This window comes from Candoia aspera, chromosome 6, assembly GCF_035149785.1.
Source record: "Candoia aspera isolate rCanAsp1 chromosome 6, rCanAsp1.hap2, whole genome shotgun sequence".
Lineage (NCBI taxonomy): Eukaryota > Metazoa > Chordata > Lepidosauria > Squamata > Boidae > Candoia > Candoia aspera.
The window spans coordinates 16,733,470-16,749,163 of record NC_086158.1 but is presented as its reverse complement, the minus strand read 5'-3'; the positions used below and the strand labels follow the sequence as shown (position 1 = coordinate 16,749,163).

The following is a 15,694-nucleotide window of genomic DNA, read 5'->3' as shown; positions in this document are numbered from 1 at the left end:
TAGCAGAGAAATTATCTTCCTGAACTATCTAAAAAGAGAAAGGGGAGGATGTACAACACAGAGACATATACACCAGACTAGAGAAATTTGCTTGTTTGGATGTTTTCTGGTAATTTTTTATTACACTGCTTCAGGGACGTTCTACAATATTTTATCTGAATTCTTTTATATACTTTTATCTCACTCTACTGGCTGAGCTAAGTGGCAATCCATTTCCATGTCTCAGGAAAATCCTGCTTAATGTAGCAAAGAATTTCCATGTTCTCTCATCTAACTCACCCTTTTAATCTTGTTGAGAGAGCTGTTTTTAGAATGCTGGTATGCATCTCTGCCATCTTCAAGAAATTCAAGTATTAGCCTGGGCACTGTTTAATGCAGAGCTTGACTGAGACCAAGTTCAACAGGTCTCAGTCTCAAAACTTCCCTTCCCTTGTGCTGTGCTAAACATTTATTTGCCATTTTAAAACCACCTTCGCTTGATCTGATAGAAAAGGAAGTTCTTTTTATTTATTTTTCCCCGAAGGAAGAAAAAAAATCTTATGACAGGAGCATGGTGTTCTGCAAATTACATTAGTCACAAGGTGATTAGGATGTATGCAAGTTTCCTGTCTTTTCATTATTCAATCTCTGTTGAGCTGCAGATTCCACACCTTAGTTCCTTTCCCAGATATAACATGAGGCGGGATATAAGTAAATAAATAAATAAATAAATCCTTGGGAAAAGCATGTGAATAGGCAGTGGGAAAGGGCATCCACTGAAAACATTTTGTTGAAGGGCATAGCGACACTTAGCTTATAACAGTTTTCGACTCCTTTTTATATTTTCAAGTATCTCCTTTCTTTTTCTGTCTTCTGAGATTACGGTTCAGAATATAAAAATCTGCTCATGGATATTTAATTTCAGCAAACATATACTGAGAACAGAACTGCAATCTTATATGAGCTTTCAACTGATTTGGTTAACCTCTAAGGCAGCGGTTCCCAACCTTTTGGGCACCAGGGACCGGTTTCGTGGAAGACCATTTTTCCATGGGGCAGGCGGGTGGTGGTGGTGGTGGTGGTTTCGGGATGATTCTAGCAATTCCTCTTTTTCCTGACCGTTTATTCTTTTTTCTTCGCGCTGTTTGGAGATAGCAGCCAATGGGCTTGCTTTCTCTGACAGGAGGCAAAGCTCAGGCGGTAATGTGAGCAATGGGGAGCGGCTATAATCACGCAGGCTGTAAATTCGCTCGCTCGCCCACCGCTCACCTCCTGCTGTGCGGCCCAGTTCCTAACAGGCCATGGACCGGTATCAGTCCGTAGCCTGGGGGTTGGTCTAAGGTGTCTGAGAATCTCTTCCTATGATATCCAGAGCTTCTAGTGGGAAAAAAACATAACAATTCAAAGTGAATTTAATTTTAAAGAGCTGGTGTAGTATTAAAACATTTTCATACCTGAAGCCTACAGTATACAGCTCCCTTCCTTTCTTTTTGCTTCTTGCATTTATAATGCAAACATAAACCTAGCAACAAGGGGAATGCATCTTGTTTCCTGCTGTCTATCCTGTGAACAAAATTCATATGTGGCTTAAAAATAGCCATCAACTTCTCAGGGCACGGGGTATGAGAAGAGAGACAGGGAGAAACGATAATCATGTTAACACTCCCACTTTGTTGTCCATTCAAAATGCAAAATTAATTTGAGCTGAGGGAATTGTGTCTTATGCTTCCCTAGGGCAGCCCATTTTACACTTTACAAATCCTGGACAGGAAAGAAAAAAACTGGCTCAGTGCAATGGGCTAAATTGTTTTCTGGTACATGCTGTTCTCTGGTGCTATCATTAAGAAACAGGGAAACAGGTCTCAGTGGAGAATGGGCCTGTATTTGATCCTTCCTTTTCCCAATGTAAGGGAAGAAGAATCAGTCCACCACATACAGTCCAGAGGCCTCCTGTGGTCTTAATGTCATCACAGGCTAGGATTTCAACAGCACTGCTAGTCCTGCCTGAAACAGAAAGCTGGCACAATGACTCACACATACATTGTTTTGATTGGGCTCGCCCCAAACAGGTCCTCTGCTGCATTTGGAACGCATCAGTTCCAAATGTTCAAAAGCTGATATAAGGGGAGAGCATAATTTCTCCCTGCCTTAAGCTCACATCTTTTGGTAACAGGTGAGGATGTTAAGCTTCCTTCCCAAACCACCACAAGTAATCAACTTGGAAGCAGTTTCAGAAGTGAATGTCATTGGGACAAATTATACAAGGAAACAAGCAGTGGGCAGAACAAGTAGGAACTCATATCACTCATGCCCATCTTTTGTTCTTTAAATCTGAACTCCCTTCCCCTGTACGTTGTCAGAGGTAAATCAACATTTAAAAAGCTTGGCCATCACTTCTTAACTCCCTTTGCCATACGTGTTTGAGAGCAAATTGACTTTACAGAGTTCTGTTGCCATTGTGTCTACCTTGTGTCTACCTCAGTATTTCTCAAAGTCCACATATCTTAAAGTTGTTAAGGTTGAGAAACTCTGGTCTACTTTATAATCCCTAAATTACTTTTTGCCCTCACATGCAGAAAGGACACTGACCCAGTGCAGAAGAAAGGTTCAACTATCAATCCAGTTGGATTTTGTACATGGAGAGGGCATACCTCGTCCTTTGTTAGTGCAAGAATATAATTTGGACTCTTCTGTCCCCAGGAGGAATTATACAGATTTTCCAAGGATATTCTTTCAAATCCAATGAATACATAAATTTTGTTTTCCCACTAGCAACAGAATTCTGGATGCCAAGTCAAGTGGGCTGCATATACAATAATGTGCAGCATTAGATACTAACATCTTTCAAGTTCCATGTTCAAAACAGCATTTAGGACTGAGTCAAAGCAATATAAGAAAAACAAGAAGAAAAGAGACTATGTAAGTTTCACTCAGGATATTTCCAAAATTGATACATTATTGCAAGCAACTGATGGAAGTCTGCACTGAATCTTAATTCATGCCCTAGTTATAAAGCTCCATTTCTATATTTTCTCCAGAGGGAGATACCATTACTCATCAACCATGATATAGTGTAGTTTGTTGGATTTTGGATTGACAAGTTCTGTTGTGTGATCTTCAAGCCATGGTTTATAATTTAATGTAACCATTGTGGCTGGTTCAACAAACTATAATTAAACAAATGAGGGCTTAATGCAATATGTGAATCAGGTCTTTATTTTTTCCTTGGTGCTAAGATCACTTCCTTGCTTATAAAACTCCAAAGAGGTCTGGCTGGTTGTCACTGTAAACTGAATGCTGAACTAGCTGGCCTGATCCACAAACCACTGACAATACAGGCCAAAGAGAGTGGATTCTGTAGCCTCACTCACCTGCAGCACACAGGTTGAGGAGGAACACTGTCCTAAGTCAATGAAGTCCTCCATGTACTCACCACAGACTAAGGAGGTAAAAGTTTGCTGCAACCACCTTTGTGTACATCTGCACTGTAGCTCATTGTATAGGAATTGTATAGGAGGAAGAGATATCTTTGCTCTTAGCTACAGTATGACATGGCATATTTATGCATCAATAGCAGCCATCTAATCTGCCTGAATGCACTGTGCACAGGTAAACACTTGGCCAGATACGAATCTACAGCCATTAACAGTTTCTAAACCACACCTTCTCCAAACTTGGCTGTTAAGTCTTTTGAAAAACAGGTTACTATGCTTTAAAAACTAAGCATAATCAAAACAGCAAGATAAAACACTCAAACTATAAAATACTACAAATTGAAAACCAAATTAGAATTGCCACATAACATCTGAAGAACAATAACAAAAGTATTTCTAAGAAAAGCTGAGAATTTTATGATTCTCCAGTGACAAAGGATTAGTAAAATCGCAAGGCAGCCAACAACAACACCAAAAATCTCTCAACAGACCCTTGTTCTGGGATTTAGTGAAAAGATGCTTTAGTCAATGAAATGCTTTTGTCTGACTGAGATACAATGAAGGGGCAGAAATGGGAAAGATGGCCTTATCTTCAGAGGTAAGCAACCTGGTGTCTTTCTGATGTTTTAGACAATATTTCCCACAATGACTTACCACCAAACCTGCTCAACATAGTTGACAGGAGTTGAAATTTAAAACCATTCGAAGTTTACCCACACCTTTCTTAAAGTCTATGGGATCTAAGAGTTTGGGACTAATACAGGACTGACCAATCACAGGCAGAGTTGGGGTACCAGAGATTACTTAATGTAATGAAAACAGTAGAATGTATGATTTTCTGTTTCTTCTGGATCTGATTCATGAGCTTATTATAAACTTTGTTTTAATGATTTCCTATTTTTAATTTTTCATATTTATATTCCACACATTCAGAGTGGCCAATTAATCTTCACAGCAATCCTGAATAGTAGTTAAACTAAGAAACAGTTGCTCAAGTAAATTTTTGCAGAGAATCTAAACAAAGATCTCCTATGTTAAAGATAGTATTTATTGTATCATACTGGCTTGATTTGTTAATTGTATTGGGAAAATAAATATTTGGAAATTATATTCCTTCTTTGTTAAAGGGTTCTAGGATACATTCCTTTGTCTCCTACTTTACTACATACTGATTGATTTGCAACTGTAATGTCTAAGGCCACACTCAAATGCATAGTTACATAGCAGACAGACAAGGCTGACCTCTACATTCACATGTCTACAGCCATTTCTTTTGAAGTGTGGACTGCAACCCCCAGCCAGCATTTCCATTGCTGAAAATTCTGGAAATTAAGATCTACATCTGGAAGATGCTCAGGTTGGAGAAGGCTGTTATATATGTGAATTCAGTTATTAGCTTTGATTGCCTTTGCATGCTGTAGGACAGTACAGCTTCACATGTTTTAAGCCATCAGAGATGGATTTCTCCTGTAATTCTTCTACATCTTCTTCCTCTGATCTTACACTAGGTTTCCACAACCTGGAGCTCACCAGATGTGTTGGGACCAAATTTGAGACACTTATTAAATTTTGAGAAATAATACGATGAATAACAATTTGCCATTTGTGACACATATATCTGTCTTTATATAGTATGATAAAACTCAATCGACAAACTCTCCTTCAAGAAAATGGGAGTGTTTAACTATTAGATGTTCTTGGAAGATTTTAGTGACAGAATGCTACCTTGAGTAGAATTCAAAGTGAATTTTCCTCTGTTAACATCTACTGATGTTTTTTTTTAAAAAATAAAATAAAAAGCAAGGAATTGCCAGAAACCACTGAGTGAATTACAGCTCTTCCACTTTAGGTATCTTTAATCTTCTCTATTAATTCTCAAGTGTTTACAAGATTTTTAGATAACCTCCCATCAGCAAATTTCTTTATGCTAATATCAGCAAGCTTGTATGGTTGTGCTTATTAAAGCTTAGCTGTCCAAATATTTTCAATGTATATTAGTAGGATTTGCAATTACATAATATTTCTGAAAAAATTATTTCAGTTTTAGGAAGAGTTCTTCCTCAAAAACAGCCAGTGCAAGACCTGTGAACTTGATCTTAAACAACCTCTATAAAGCAGGAGTAAGTTACATGGTTTCCTCTATATGTCTTAGACTATAACATCCTGGGCAATGTTGTCAAGGATTATGATTACTGAAGTCCAAAATATTTGGAAGCACTAGATAATCTACCCTTTCCCTCAGGTATGAAGGTCTGCTTTCACTTGTATCAACTGCCTGCAAGTTACAGTCAGTAATGAATGCCATTTTTATACTCTACTTTTGAGGGCTGCAAATTGACCAATACAAGAAAGGCAGCTTTTTCCGTAGTTGGGTAATGCCTCTGGAATTGGTTGACATCTGGTGTCCATCAGCTCTCATCTCTGCATGCTTTCTAGAAAGCTTGCTTTGGCCTCTCCATGAGCACAGAATCACTGTTGATAAGTAAGAAAAGACTGCTATATATGTGCATAATTCAAGGAACCAGGGAAGGGGTAACTTGGTAGCCAATTCCAGCCTTGAATTTTTGTGTCACCTACTCTTCTTCCAAATAATGTCTGGCTTGCTAAACAATGAACATTTGTAACTCTGTTTCTTTACACGAGGAAAATAGTATTCCTGCCAAATGCTTTAAGGGAAGGAAAACTCCAGTGTAGGACTATATGCTGCTTCAGTCCCAGACTTAGAGAATTCCACTGGCAAGGCAAACCCAGTGGTCCTCACTTCCCCTCTCGGTCCTTGTAGCAACTCTTCAGAAAGTATAAAGGAAATGGAAGATCTGTTTCCTCATCCTGTCCTTGCTAGCGTGTCCAGAGAATACAAGGTATAAGGCACGAACAGCAAGGAGAAGCCAAACCCAGAGATCTGAGAAGGTGAGCAGCAGACCGTGGACATCTGTATCTTCCTATTGATTTCTAATCATGGAGCCACTGCTGATTGCTGTCCTGAAGAGTATCCCATCTCATGGGGTTACTTTGAAAAGCAGCAGTGAAATTATCAATTTCCATGTGTAAATCAAGCATTGAAAGCTATCCTCCACTTACTAAGAACAATAGCACTGTCCAGAAGACCGTACTATGTATCTTATTTTATTTAAGGGGCAATAATAAATGGGCATCCTGTGTCTAAATTCATCCTTTATCAGGACTGTCCATCCAGATTAAAAAAAATGTAACCTTCCTATTTATGGGTGAGGTATTTAAATAAGTTATAATAATTCTTTCTAAATTTATAGCTCTTAGGTAAATTCAAATACACAAATCTTCAACTTCAGCTTTGGTGGCACAGTTCTGTTTTTGAAGTCTTTAAGAGGTATATCAATGGCTCTCAGTCTAATCCATAAACCAGTTAAAACAGTTGTTTGAGAACTGCAGAATTGTGCAGTCCTATATCAGTGTTAGTTATTAAATCCACTGAAATAAATAGACTTAAATAACAGCAAAACCACTAGCACCCGGGTAAATATTTGTTAGGTTTGGGATGAAATTTTGCTTTTTTTTTAAATAATGGACTGCACTGAAAAAGACAGGATGTAAGAAATGTTTGATAGATCTGAGCTCTAAATGAAATTGATATCTATATAAATTCACTAAGCTTAAGCTTCAGTGTATCTTCAAAAACATGAAAATTATTACTTAGACAGCTCAGGTTGCTGAGCCTGCATATGTGTAAAAAGCCATCAACTTTAAAAATATTTTTAAATTTTTTATGTATATTTATATATTTTTAAAAGTTTGGAAAGGTATGTTTGAAAAAATATATATATAATAGGTGCTATACGCATGTGTGACTGTAGAATAATTACTGTGTTTTATTTCCAGAGTATAGCAAGTAAAATATGACTTTTGTAATGCAAATCAGACAAAAGTCCCTATGGTAGTCTAATTCTGGCATGAGCACTAAAGATGCATTTGATATTTTCACCCTGCTCTGTTATACAACGAAATGCAGCCTTAACTACATACATAATCCATATGCTTTTAATATCTAAAATATAATAAACCCTCTGACCTGGTTTCAAAAACTAGCCAACAATTGACTATGTTGATGGAAGATACTGCTATCTTTTTAAAAGAGCTTGCCATCACTGTTATATCTACATTGCGGTCTAAAGATTTACTCCGAAGGAAGTTCTTCCTGCTGCATTCAGTAAGAATTACTCCCTAGTAAGCACATTTACAACTGCACAGTTCTAGAATTCAGTGGACCTTCTTCAACCCAAGACTGACTAAACATGCACACATTCAATATGTACCAGGTTCTTTATTAATAATCAATTTTTTGCTCAGCACCAGTTCTTTTGAATCTGCACTTTTGCGTTTTTAACATCAACTTTATATTTATTCGTTTCACGTGCTGGATGGCAACAGTTTTCTTTTAATAATGAGGAGTGTCTACTTGTAAAAGGCATGGTGATTATTCCATGTCCTCAGGGAATTCTGTAAACCTTAATATCCATATTTCCCTATCATTGGGAAAGCAGATATTTTTATATTTAAATGCAGTATATCTGAACTTTCTCAGTGTGCCACATAAAACCAGGTTCTCCATATTATAATTTTCCAAATATTAAAATTCATCAAATAATAAAACTGCTCTTCAACTAGTTTCTAAAATGCACATGTATATATACGCAAACACAAACACTTGCATTATCTCACTGATTTACAGCCATGTGAAGTATATATCCCTGCATTACATACAAATTTGTTACAAACTATTTGCACCTTTTGAGAAGACAGGTGCTGAGTGCCTTGATGCAATGGAAAAGAGAAGCACAGGGATGTCCTAAATCTCGGTTTGAAACCAAATGGGCCAAATTTCCTCCTGCACCCAGTAAAAGAAAAAAAAAATCTTAGCAAATTGCTCTACCTCTTATCAATTCCAAACTGATTTTAGATTGCAAAAGATAAATGTAGCTGATAACACCCTTTTAAAGTACATTATAAGAATTTCTGATATCCTGATGCAGAGAAAAACAGCAATAACCAGTTGCACAGTGTTTGGAATTCATTATTTGTGAGCATCTTGAATTACACACTTTTAAAAGTTATTAGACATGACAGGAGATAATAGGACAGACCTGGGAAATTCTAGATCAACTTTACTGCAAAGGGAGAACGAATCTCCCCCATCCAGTCTTAAAAGTCCTGCTCTACTTCCAATCAAATGAAATATGAGTTGTTTTCAGCCTACATGTTTTGACTGCATCCCATTATGTTGAAGTTGTTCATCTTAGTACAGCTTATTTATACTGTTATAAGAAGGAAACCTGTTCTTTTGTAAAGTTGATCCAAAGTGATGAAATATGACCTCAGACAAGAAACTCAGAGTGACATTGCTTGAAGAGTAGCAAAGAACTATGACAAATAAAGTTTGAAAGCAATGCTTAAACACAAACAGCACCAAAAATTCTCCTTCCTTCCTTCCTTCCTTCCTTCCTTCCTTCCGGCTCTCCTAGATTTTGAGACACAGTTGAAAGTCACATCTCCAACAGTCTACAAGTCAGCCCAGTGAAATAGTGTTCATCCTTAGCTCCCCAGACTGATAAAAGACTCCTTCTCATCCCTGATAAAGCAGTGTTTGCCTGTGAATTTTATACGTTAATTGGAGCTAATTAGATGTTAACACAGTTACTGCTAATCAAGTATCCCTGCTTGGTCTCAGCAGTTAATGAATGCCCTCATTGCTTGAGAAGTATTATTAAGTGATAAGGAGGGCTAATTCACCAGTTGGCAGCTGTTCTTCCTTATGGAGGAATGGAGCAGGGCAACCATGTGGTGAATGGTCGCCCTCAGCTGTGTTAGCACATTAAACTTCCTTGGATCTCCTGAAGTACAGATCAGGAGATCTGCAAATTTGTGTTTCTAGACATTTGCAAATTCTAGATGTGCTACTTCCATTTCCATGCCTCCTGAACAGGGAATGACCTTTGGTGGTGTGCAAGATTATGTAGAACTCAGGTTAATGACATATTACCATACACACACTCTAGGTACGATTACCCTGCATCTAAGCAGACATTTCATTGTATAAAATCAAATTCACAGTGTGATTCATGATAGTTTACTAACTTCCCATCCACATTTCAGTTGGAATAATAATAATAATAATAATAATAATAATAATAATAATAATAAACTTGTATGCTGCCTGCTGCCTGACTCTCAACAACTCTTAACAGAATGGGAAGCTAGTTCTATGGACAGTCATTTAGTTTAAAGCTTGAAACGGGATCCCCCAATCTGTTTAGTATATGACTATTTCTTGGTTTGTAATATGGTGTGTCATATATTAAATGTGTATATAACTGTTAACTGGATATACAGATGTGAATGACTGTCATTTTTTTTATCACTGCATCTGCATATTACCTAAAGTACAAGTGGCTATTTATTTACAGATTTGAAGAAAGATCAGTTACCTAAATATGAGCTACAAGTGGCACAAAATAGTTATAAAATAAACATGATTTTTTAAAAAAAGAGTTGTTGGCAAGAGTACAGGTGCCATTACCAAATGTGGAAAATGTAAACATTAAAAAATAACGAGTTCCATGATGTTCACTCCAAACTTGATGAAATTGTTGGAGCGACTGTTCCATATTCTAGATGTGTTTCTGTTTCAGTCTGCCATATGTTTTGTTATTTTTAGTACATGATCAAGATGCAGGCCCTAAGCCAGCCATTCTCCCCCTCCCCCATTAAATCCATTTGGATTTATTTATTATATTTTCTTTCTTTCTTTCTTTTCCACAGCTAAACTTTACTATAAGTAAAAATAAATTGAGCACAACACTGTCGTTTCCTTTCTGCAATTGCCTGCACAATCTCAGGATAGATCATTTTTCTTTGCCAACTAGACAGCAACTTTCTGAATGTATATTTCATTTGCTAATGGCTTTATTGCTTCTTTACTTAAACCATGGGGTCGGCAAGTAAACTGATAGGGCCCAGTTTTTCTGTTTGTTCAACCTTCCTATACATGTTTAGTGAGGGGACCTTATGAGGCCACTGCTTTAAAAGATAGAGGGCCACAAATTTAAAAGAATGCATGTGTTCTTTTGCTCTGTAAATCTGTGGGATGCTGTGAACAGCAGAGAATATAAGAACAAAAGTGCCTACAGTAAAGATTTGATTGGCAAGAACTGTTATCCATTGAAGATTTATGCCTACTTGTGATTTTATTTACCATGTCATATCAAGGTAATTAAATAAAATAACAAGGTAATTAAATAAAATAACAAGGGTTAAAAATACACCTGATTTACAGAACAATTCTCTATATATTTACTCAGAAGCATGTTCTGTTGAAATCACTGATGCTTCCTTCCAAGTAAGTATGTATGTAAGTACATACTAAGAAGTGCATATTAAGGATTGTAGCCTCAATTTTTTTTTTATAAAAATGGAGCAGGTTGTTTTCTGCTATAAGATATGATAGTTTATTAATATGAAAAATATTAATACAACTTTAAAAAAATCAGTGACCCTCAAATCTTTCATCCTATTAATTTTAAAAATGGCAAAAATATAAATTACTTTGTCTTCACAGTTTATATTACATATTTGAAGAGGAAACACAAAGACGAATACCATTCCATTCCAAAGCAAAACATAATTCAGTAATTTTTATCCCTTAGAAATTTAAAAGGAGTAAATACAGTTGCATTTACATTCCTATCCTGTTTGACATTCCTAAATTGTCAGGAAAAAAAAATAAAACAGATTTTGTTTAAGCAAGGAGAGAGATAAAAATTATCTGTCCCCAGAAAAGAAAAATGCCTCAATCCTGATAGGTAGAAGATATCTGAATTATATTGGTAAAGTTCTTTAAAAAATTTCAGAGATATGTACCAAATATATTTCTAAAGTTTGAACTGAGAATTAGATATTCGGGTTAACTAGTACATTAATTTGTAAATATTAAAAGTACAGAAAAGCAGATAACTTCACATGTGTATAAATTATATGCATCACATGTTTCATTCTTGATATAAATGAAGCAGAAAGTATACTAACTTGGGTAACATTTCATCTATTAACATATTTTTTGCTTTTAACCTGGTTCTTATCCCCCCCCCCAATAATTGCAGTTAGCGCACATCAACAACTTGGGTTCTCTGCTATTTTGTTTTCCTCCCATGGAAAGCTGCTAAAAATAAGCCCAGAAAATGTTCACTACATACCTGATCACTTATTTGACATGCAACAAGATTAGGCTGATGATAGCATCCAGCAAATTTGACATACTTTAGCCAGTTTCCTACATCTGGCTGGCTGGCATCAATGCAGAATTTCACATTGTAATACTCATCCAAGATCTAGAGAGAAAATACAAAACAAGACATTGTTGTTGCTGTCCTCTCATTCAGCTAGACTGAAAATAAATCACAGTCCTTCAAATAAAAATAGAAGAGGGCTTAAGCATGTTTTATAATGAAGTATGCTTCTTCAGTGGACTTCACAGAAACAATTAGATCAAATAGGCCCCAGTAATTAAAAGAACAATTACTCTGTCACACAGATATGCCTCTTGCAATATATTTGTCTATAATCAAAATGTGGTGGAAAAATCATAAGAGTCCTTTAATGAAAACTCATGACTTTGGTCATTTTTACAAAATGTTAAGTTTAGTTATTGGCAAACAGATGCAAAACTGGCTGGCGTCATATCTATAAGTTGCCTCTTAGCAGTTTACATTTAATAAATCTTTTCCCATTCAAAATTTCATTGGTTAAAAAAAAGATTAGGTTTAGAAGAAGTAATTGTTATTTAAGTTTTGTATCATGTGCAGTCAAGGAATAAAACTGCAGGAATTACCTAATAACAGAGCCTCTTTTATACCACACCAAAGAAAATAAATGCAGTAAAGTGTAAACATTTGTTCAAAATGTAGCTGCTTTTGGCACATATCCCTAAACTGATTCAGATTAAAAAACAAACGTAATGCAATTGCTATAGGTTATGTTCGAAATAATATGCTATAAGAATATTATGATAAAGGGCTAAATATTATAATGCAGTATCACAATTTGCCTGTCTAGAGGCCTCATCTGAGATTTCAACTAGGTATGTCAAAAATGTACATTTTGGATGCCTTAGTCTCATAGATTTTCCATACAGACTTTTAGACAAATTGCTCCTGTAAAATTGAAAACTACTAAGACCAATAACAAAACAAAACTCCACCACCAAAAACCAAACCAATTCAAGTTTATGGGAAATTGTAGAAGGGAAGAGATCATGCAAAGACTGAATTTTAATGCATGTTTAGATTCATAGCAGTTCTTGCTTTTGAACTATATGCCTTAAGAATCTTGGTACTGTTTATCATCTCATCTAATAAAAATCTAAAGAAAGTTTCCTCTGAAAGGATAAACCATCTCAGTGACTAGCTCCAATTTAGCAATTAAATGAACCTAGTGGATAAAGCTATGTTATCCAGGCTCACCTGAAGTTAAAGTCAAAAGTTGGAGGGCAACATGTCCCTAGCCCGAAAGCATTTTTCACCAAGAGTTCAGGTAATCACCCAGAAGCAGTTTTAGATCATTAACTCTCCACAAAACTTAAAGAGGCACAAAGCCCAGGGCAGAAGGCAACAGAGCACTAAGAAAGTGCCTCTTGTATGTTTTGTTAAGCAGCAGGCACTTAAACCAACAAGGGTGCCACCAATTTTTAATGTTTAATGCATGCCCTGAAAAGAGGGGCCTGCCGGGGAAAAGCCACTTCAAAGTCAATTTCAGGAGAAGAATTAAGCCTTGGAATCTTTTACACATGGAGCTTTGTGCCTTCTGGCTCAGCGCCTCCATTGCACACAGAAAGAAAAGTTGAGCTTTCAGCTTCTAGCGCAAAATTACTTCCACATCCCTTCAGACGAAATCAGGCTTCACCCCACTAACCTCACCTCATCACCTGAGACTTTGGCTGGATCATCCGGGAAACAACAAATAATAAAATAAAATAAAAATTAGTTCTTCGGGTAAGAATGAAGGTGCGCTTCGAACCAACTTCCTTGTGTTCAAAGAAATGGCTTGTGGACACAGGGCAAAGGAATACTTACATACATATAGAAAAAGACTTGATACAGAAGGCCAATCCTGCCTTATCTGGGCCTCTTCCTGAAGCCCAAGAATGGGGGGGGGGGTGTTACTGAGACAGGATAGATCAGTTATTAGAAGATGTAGTGCCTTTCAAGCATTCATCCTTCCCCTTATGCCCACCCTCTGAACTGACCCCCACCCCGATTTATTAAGAGATGCAACTTTTTACATTTTCATTCAAGGTTCAGAAGTGCTGCTAATCAGGAGAATTCTAGAAAATGCAGAGGAGTGCACACTGAGTGCAAAGAAGAAAACCCTTCCAATTCCAGACCTAATTCCTTGAATAATTCATTTTTCATCCAGACTTTTCTTCAACTCAAATTATTCCTGAGGCATGAATCCAACAACTGACATGTAAAGTTCAAGATCAGGGTTTGAAGTTGGTTTGTTTTCTTTTTTTCCCCCCCCTTCCAGTTGCTGCATTTGAACAAACTGGTGCCCTTTGGGTAGAAAAGTAAAACTGCTTCAGTCATGATCATTCACTTTCCCTGCCTTTCTTCTACTCAGTCTGATGCCAATGATTGATTATTTCCTTTCTCTTTCTTTCCATCATTCATGCGTGGCATAGGCTATACTTAATTCAAGTTCTTTATTTAAAAAGAGAAAGAGAAGCCTTCTGTCCAGTGGGTTAAATAAATCAGAACTGCAAACTTTCTCCTCAAACACATTGAGAACAAAAATCAAAGGCTGAAAAAAATGCTCCAAGAATCACATGCCATTTAATTCTTACTTTTAATCGAATCACTGCAATCCGCCGCTCTCCCACCAACCCGCAATTGCATGCTCGCACATCCCTGTGGATACAAGTAGGTTTACCTGCTCCCAAATTTCCTGCATTGGCTTCCTTAAGCAAGAATCATTTGGGATAGATGGACAGGCGTCACATCTCCCCACTTCCCCGCCCCGCACCCAGACACACACCTCGCGGTCTATCTTCTCCCTCCTTCCACGCCTTTATTTGCCCCAGAGACAGATGACAACAGACTGTAGATCAACCGTTGGGGGGCAGCGGCGGCGGAGAAGAAACAAAGTTCTTATTTTAGGCTTTGGGTGAATTTTTTGGAAGTGAAACCCACGAACTGGGCAGGAAAACAAGGGGAAAGGGAGCGAAAGTGTCCGGGCCTCCTGGAAGCAAACCCCCTCAGGGGTTGTTCTTGTTCTGGGGAGTTGCCTCGTGCGATCGTCTTACCTTGCCCAGCTCAGATCACCGGTCCGACGTTTTCCCCCCAAAATCCTTCCTTTCCGCGGAAAGGGGGGCGGGAGGGGGGAAAGGGGAGGGTTGCAAAATAAAGCGATAACAATAATAACGCCAATCAATCCTTCAAGCAGCTGTCAGCAACCGCTCCAGAGGAGATTCCCCCCCGCTGCCTTAACGCGCCCCCCCCTCCCTACGAGCCTTCGCAGTCCTCGCTCGCCAAAGAAAGGCGTCTAGGAAACCCGGCGCAGTCCCGCCGGCTCGGCTTCCTGAAGCGCTCGAATTCCTGCTCCGGCATTTGGGGCGGGCTGGTGGACGGGGGAGGGAGAGGGGACTTTCTTCTCCTCGCTTGGAAACTTCTTCTCAGGGTCCTCGCTCGGCGAGGGGGTGGCGTGGGGCGGGGGGAGAGGAAGGGTTACGAAGAATTGGGTGGGGGGGCCGGCAGCTCGCGCTCTCCGCTGAGAAAGCGGCTCTCAGGCAGGGGGCTGCCGGCGTCGGGGGCGGCGAGGCGCGGGCGGGGCGGGGGCGAGAAGACGCGCGGCGATCGCTTTAATTGTCCCCATAGAATCCGAGCCGGCGTGTTAATTTCTTCCCCTCGCCTGGCGTGCCCTCTGGCTGCTGCGGGGGGGGGGCGGGGGGCAGGGGGTGGACGAGCGTGTGAGTGGGAAGGGTGGGTGGCTGGGTGGGTGTGCGCGCGCGCGTGCGTCTGCGTGGAGTCGGGAAAGTTACCCAGGGGGAGGGAGGGTGCGCGCGAGAGGGGGAAAAATAACTTCCTTTTCACTTCGCCGCCGCTTGATCGCGAGGGAGGAGAAAAGCGCGTGAGCCAGGGAGAAAGAGGCGGGGTGGTGGTGAGAGAGCTCCTCGGCGCCTCCTCCCCGCGCTGCGCCCCGCTGCCGGGCTGTCCTAGGAGCTCTGGGGACAGGACCCCCTCCCCTCCCCTCCCCTC

General features: G+C 38.9%; 1 protein-coding gene across 8 annotated transcripts in view; it reads right to left on the bottom strand.

Annotated features, from left to right (window-relative positions):
* MECOM (MDS1 and EVI1 complex locus) overlaps window positions 1-15,136 on the bottom strand; it is a 76,401-nt gene extending 61,265 nt beyond the window's left edge. For 7 of the 8 annotated variants that reach the window (XM_063306466.1, XM_063306468.1, XM_063306469.1 and 4 more), the window contains exons 1-2: window positions 14,743-15,136; window positions 11,639-11,773 (exon numbers count right to left, since the gene is read on the bottom strand). The gene's annotated coding sequence lies outside the window, so the exon portion shown is untranslated. The remainder of the gene's footprint in view (window positions 1-11,638; window positions 11,774-14,742) is intronic. The other variant, XM_063306473.1, reaches the window with a different exon arrangement.
* Between the last annotated feature and the right edge of the window lie 558 nt (window positions 15,137-15,694).